This window comes from Giraffa tippelskirchi, chromosome 1 (assembly GCF_054371585.1).
Source record: "Giraffa tippelskirchi isolate mGirTip1 chromosome 1, T2T-mGirTip1v1.2.pri, whole genome shotgun sequence".
NCBI lineage: Eukaryota > Metazoa > Chordata > Mammalia > Artiodactyla > Giraffidae > Giraffa > Giraffa tippelskirchi.
Genome location: NC_137275.1, coordinates 109097572 through 109103981, shown reverse-complemented (window position 1 = coordinate 109103981; position 6410 = coordinate 109097572). Strand labels below are relative to the sequence as shown.

At 57.7% G+C, this 6410-nt stretch overlaps 1 pseudogene; it reads right to left on the bottom strand.

The window, feature by feature from the left end:
* Positions 1 to 438: 438 nt before the first annotated feature.
* LOC145522023 (5.8S ribosomal RNA) lies at positions 439 to 577 on the bottom strand (annotated as a pseudogene).
* Positions 578 to 6410: the final 5833 nt, after the last annotated feature.

Genomic DNA, 6410 nt, shown 5'->3' with positions numbered 1-6410 from the left:
AGGCACCGCAGAGGGAAGGGGGGCCGTCCGGGCGCCGGGAAACGCCGCCGCCAAGGGCAGGACGGCGCACGACGGCGGACCGAAAACGCGACCCCACCACCCCCGCGGGCCCCCGCCGCGCGGCGCGAGACCGTCCCCAACCCCCCCCCCCGACACCCCAGGGGCAGCGACCCCCAAAGGCCGCTTGCGGCGCGAGCAAGCTCTCCAAGAGGAGGACCCATCACGGAGGCCCGGCAGGCCGGGGGCCTCGGCGCGAGCTCACGTCCCCTTCTCTCCTCTCGCGGGCGGCGTCCCCCTGGCCGCGGAGACGGGGGACGCCGTGTCTGCACTTAGGGGGACGGAGGGCACGGCGGCCCTGCGAGGACACCCCCCAGCCGTGCGACCCCCGGGGAGGCGTGCACACGACACGGGCACCCGGAGGGGCGATTGATCGGCAAGCGACGCTCAGACAGGCGTCCCGGGGCCGCAAGTGCGTTCGAAGTGTGGATGATCAATGTGTCCTGCAATTCACATTAATTCTCGCAGCTAGCTGCGTTCTTCATCGACGCACAAGCGAAGTGATCCACTGCTAAGAGTCTTTCGAGGTGTTCGAGGGTTTCGTTTCGGCGGGAGGCCCGCCCCTGGCACAGCACAGCCCTCCCGCTTTCCCTTCCCCGGAGGTGGGGGCGGGGGGGTTGCCTCTGGCCGGCCAAGTCAGACAGAAAACAGCAGACCGGAGGGGTCGGGAAAGGTTTCACACGACGGGGCGTCCGGCGCCAACCCGGTAGGGCGGGCTCGGACACCCCACAGGCGCCCGGGGGTTCCCCACCCTCCCCCAGGGACGCGGGGGGTCGGGCGCACGCAGAGCACCGCACACGGCCACAGCCCGCCCACACGACGACCGCCGGGCAGGCCCCCTCCCGACGGCCGCGGCGGCGGCGGTGACCGTGGCGCGCCACCCCGGCCCCTCGGGGGACGGCGGAGTCTGGGGGAGACGGGAAGCACCTCCCGACTCCCCGCGGGCCCGACCGCCCCGACCCCGAGGCGGACGGGCGACCCCCCCCAAGGGGTCTTTAAACCTCCGCGCCGGGACGCGCTAGATACCTGGAAAGGGGGGAGGCGGGCGAGGGGCACGGCGCGCCCCACGGGCCACCGCCCCGACGTCGACCACCACCGCGGCCCCCCCCGCGGCCGCCCGCGGGCCTCGGCGCTGCCGGCCCGTGACGCACGGGGTCCCGCCGTGCCCCGGTCGAACGCCGCCGCCCGGGGGTCCCCCGCCGACGCCAGACGACCACCCCAACGTCCCCCCGAAACGGGGCGGAGCCCTCTCCCCGTCAACCACCTCGCGACGCCCCTACGGCCGTCTCCCCCGGACCCCGCCCTCTCCCCTCCACCCTCGGGGTGCCCCTACCCGCGCCCGCGTGTCCCAGGCACCCTTCTCCCCCACCCGCCACCGAGGGCGGGGGGGGGCGCCGACGGGAAGCACCGAGCGGGCAGGGGACGCGACAGAGGGAAGGGGGGACGAGAGGGCGAGAGACCCGGAAGAGACGAGACGGCCGCGGGGGGCGTGGGGGGAGGAGTGGGGGCGAGCCCCGAGGCTCGGAGGGCGCGGGGAGGCGCATGGCGACCGCGCGGCGGGCCCAGAGCAGCGGGACGACCGACGACCAGCCGAGGCAGACCGGTCCAGGGCCGGCGGCGGGAGGCGACGGGCGGGCAAGCGGCCCCGCGGCGGGGAGCCGCCACCCGTCACGCCGCACAGCTCGCGAGACGCGACCGGAGGATCCGCGACCGGGGCAAAGGCAGCCGTGGCCGGCGCCACGGGGCGAAGGCACGTGGGGTCGGGGTGGGGGTGGGGGTGGGGGTGAGGGTGGGGGTGGGGGTGGGGGCGCGCCGAGCCCTCGGACCCAACCTCGAGCGACGTGGCAGGGAGGTCGGACGGGAGAGGGAGGGACACCGGAGACGACGCCACCGGGCGCCGGGGGGCGGGGGACCCCTCCGGCCGGGGAACGGAGGCGCGCGGAGGGGCCAGCGGGGCGGGGCGGGGCGGGCAGGCGGAGGGGAGCCGCCTCTCCCGCCCGACCCCCGACACACGCTGCACGCCGCCCCCCACCTTCTCGCGCGACCCCTCGTCCCCCGAGCCCCGGAAAGGCCACCGGCCCCGGCCCCGGGGCGGGGCGCCTCCCGGACGTCTCTCTCCCCCCTCTCCCCTTCCTGCCCATCCCGCGCCCGCCGCACGGGTGGAGGAGAGGCTCTCGAGCCGGGCGGGGCGAGGCGAGGCGAGGCCGCCGCGCCGCTCTCGGCACCGACCACGGTAATGATCCTTCCGCAGGTTCACCTACGGAAACCTTGTTACGACTTTTACTTCCTCTAGATAGTCAAGTTCGACCGTCTTCTTAGCGCTCCGCCAGGGCCGTGGGCCGACCCCGGCGGGGCCGATCCGAGGGCCTCACTAAACCATCCAATCGGTAGTAGCGACGGACGGTGTGTACAAAGGGCAGGGACTTAATCAACGCAAGCTTATGACCCGCACTTACTGGGAATTCCTCGTTCATGGGGAATAATTGCAATCCCCGATCCCCATCACGAATGGGGTTCAACGGGTTACCCGCGCCTGCCAATCTTTCCTCTCCTAGGTATCATGATGCAAGCCATTATTTCATTTGAATATGATTTGCTATGTTTTTTTTTTTTAAGGATTTTTAAAATCTTTGGTACTCTCTGTGAAAAGTGAAAGTGTTAGTCACTCACTCAGTCACATCCGACTCTTTGCAACCCCATGGACTGTAGCTTGCCAGGCTTCTCTGTCCCTGGAATTTTCCAGGCAAGAATACTGGAGTGCATAGCCATTCCCTTCTCCAGGGCATCCTCCCAACTCAGTGACTGAACGCTTGTCTCCTGCATCGCAAACAGATTCTTTACCATCAGAGCCACCAGAGAAGCCTGTTGGTGCTCTCTATCAGTTACTAGTTATTACTAATACATTTCAAAACGGACTCCAACACACCAGATATCAATATATCATCACTGAGACCTGCGTACTCAGACACTTGATGAGAGAATCCTTTCCCCCAGTTTCAACATAACATTTTTTAAAGAAATCAAACCAGAAGCTATCTATCAGCCCCATCTCCAGGCATTTCTTGAAGACTGGCTTACGTGCTAGACCAGTAAAACTCAAAATTCTTCATGAAACCGTTCATATGAATGGTGGTATATTTCTATCCAGAAAAGCACAGCCCCGGTGTGATCCCATCATGCTCTCCCGTGTCCTATCTGCTCTGACCTGCGTGTCCCTCCATGAGCACACAGCCTCCTGAGGGCAGAAACCCACCATGTCCATGGTGCACAGCCGGCACCTGGTAGGGAACCTGGCAGATAACAGGTGCCTGCGAAATAGTCATGGAAGGAAAGAAGACATCTCAGAATGGCCACATATTGTATTTTTTAAAAAGGTTTTACTACGTGATTCATCCACTGCCATCATAATTGTGGCTATTTCCTGCTCGTTCTACCAAGTTCTGCCTTGTCCAAGATAGCAAGGACCCCTTCTCATCCCTCCCGATCAGTCCATCTCCCCGTTCCTCTCCCCTGGGAAGTTGAAGAGCACACGAGGCTGCTGGATGGCGGCCCTTCAAGTGATGACTAACGGTAGTAACGCAGTCTTAACTCCTCTCCCTGCATCCTGCAATGGAATATTCTTGCCTTCTCCCTCCCACTTCTAGGACACATGGTCTGCCCAGGAATCCAGCTTCTATAGAACTTGTGTCTCCTAATCTAACATCTTTCCATCCTCTGGCCTCTGAGAAAATAAAAACAGCCTCTCCAAGCACAGAGTCATATCTTTATCTCCTTATTAGCCTTTTGGATTAGTTGGCTGTTTTTCCTTCCATGTGGCTTTGGGTAGTTAAATATACAGACACCAAGCAGACTAGTATGTGGAGCCATCACTCCATCTCAAGTCATTATCATTTGTTTATAAATATGATTTCTCATGGCTGTGTGACTGTCCATTACATAGAATTCGCCATAAGTTTTTTAAAAATTCCCTTTTGCTAGGCATCATTTTATAAAGGCTTTTAAGCAATCCTGAAAGAGTGTTCTTATACTTAAATGTTTGTGAGTATCACCATTATCAGTAATATTACCTGGGATATAGTCTTAGGTGTGGAGATACTAGGCCAAAGGATTGAACTTTTTCAGAGACAAAGTTCACAGGAGGATAGACTAGCTGATAGAATATCACTTGATTTGAAAGATCTATATAAAAGATATAGAGATGATAATATATGAGCAAGGATGGGCTTCCCAAGTGGCACGCCAGTGTAAGAGACATAGGAGACGCAGTTCTGAACCCTGGATTGGGAAGATCCCCCGGAGGAGGAAGTGACAACCGTCTCCTGTCCTCCCTGCCCGCGCTGTCCCTGATCCCCGGGGCGGGCACGGCGCTCGGGGCCGGAGGGGCCGCTGGAGCCGCGCGCTCCTCTGCCCTCCCGGCCGGGGCGGCAGCCGCGCCGCGTTCTCTCCGCTCGGGCTGAGCCCATGGACACCGCCCGGGGCGCAGCGGGGAAGCCGCTGCCTTCCAGGTGGAGCTCGCGTAGGACTACCGCACAAAGTAGCCCGCGACCAAGCAGGGACCTCGTGAGCACATGCACAGCGCCATGGGATCCCAGTGGTTACATTATTATTTACAAAACGTGGGCTGAGAGAGCCTGAACACGCCGTCTAAATCTCTCTCCCCGCAGCAACCCGCTCCAGTGTTCGTGCCTGGGAATCCCGCGGGCAGAGGCGTCTGGTGGGCTGTGGGTCCGCGGGGTTGCAAAGAGTTGGATACCACTTAGCAAGCGAGCGGGAGTCTCGCACCCAGCTTTATCTCTGCCTCAATCACTGTGAATTACTGATACGGCGCTTTAATTTGTCTGAATTTTCTTTTCCCCAAATACATACATCTATGAGAGTTAGTAGATGGCTTAATATTTATTTTGTGACTGGTAAAGCTTCAGCTTGAAACCATTACTTTTGTTTTAGTTTATAAACAACTATCGATATAAAAGATCCCATCAAGAAGCTCTCGTTTCCAGTTTTACTTACAGGCAAGAAACATGTTAAAAGTCAGGGATATCAAGCAAATCCATACAGGGTACATGTCTGGTCTGAATCGAAACGGTTGATACGTAAGATAATGGTGAGTAGGAGCTGTTGTAAACTGCAGGATGTGCGCCAGGTTTGAGACGATTCATCAAGAAAGTCGTGGGCAGAAAAGAAGTGACAACTTCCTTCACTTTGGGCTCACCATCTCGTTGCTTAAATGCCACCATCGTTTATCCTGCTTTCAATACCTTCTCTTCTGTTGATACGGTTCTCATCAGTGGATTTCTTTTAAAGCTTTACTTTTTCCTAAAATATTTATATGCACGAACCAGAATGTATAACCAGCAATCCATAATCAGGGATATCTTTAGCTGTGTTACAGCAAAAGACCTGGAGGACAGAAGGGAGAATTTCCCAGAGGGCAAATGAGTGTAAGTTCACAGAAGTTTCGATGACTCTTCAATATTCTTGAGCCTGGTAGTCTCAAGGAGTAAGCCTGACATTTCCATAAGTGAAAACTTTTGATTCTCCATGATAGAAATTCTTATGCTAATTAACTTACGCAAAACAGAGAAAATCAGTTTTAAGTATATATAATGAAACTACAGTCCATGGGATTCTCCACACCAGAATACTGGAGTGGGTAGCCATTCCCTTCTCCAGGGGATCTTACCAACCCAGGGATCAAACCCAGGTCTCCAGCATTGCAGGCAGATTCTTTACCAGCCCAGCCACCAGAGAAGCCCAAGAATGCTGGAGTGGGTAGCCTATCCCTTCTCCAGGGGATCTTCCCGACCCAGGAATTGAACCAGGGTCTCCTGCATTGCAGGCAGATTCTTTCCCAGCTCCAGGGAAGTCCAATAGCTCTCACCTAGAGGTGGCTTGTTGGTCAAGTGGAATGATTCTCGCTTTGGGTGCGAAAGATCCTGGGTTTAAATCCCGGACGAGCTGCTTATGGTTAGATGGTTTTGGGGCTTCCCTCATAGCTCAGTCTTTAAACAATCTGCCTGCAATGCAGGAGACAAGGTCTCAATCACTGAGTTGGGAAGATGCCCTGGAGAAGGGAATAGCTACCCACTCCAGTATTCTTGCCTGGAGAATTCCATGGACAGAGGAGTCTGGCAGGCGACAGTCTATTGACTCTCAAGAGTTGGACACGACTTAGCAACTAGACCACCACATAATGAAAACAGCCCACGTTAAATTTGGGTTTTAGGGAGTCAACAATGTCAGGGGGCCAGGTCTCTCCAGTTTTTTCTGTGCTAATTTCATGCTCAGGTTCTACTAATGGCAAGACGGATGCCCAGAAGCCCGCCATATACATTATTCCAACTTTAGTGGAG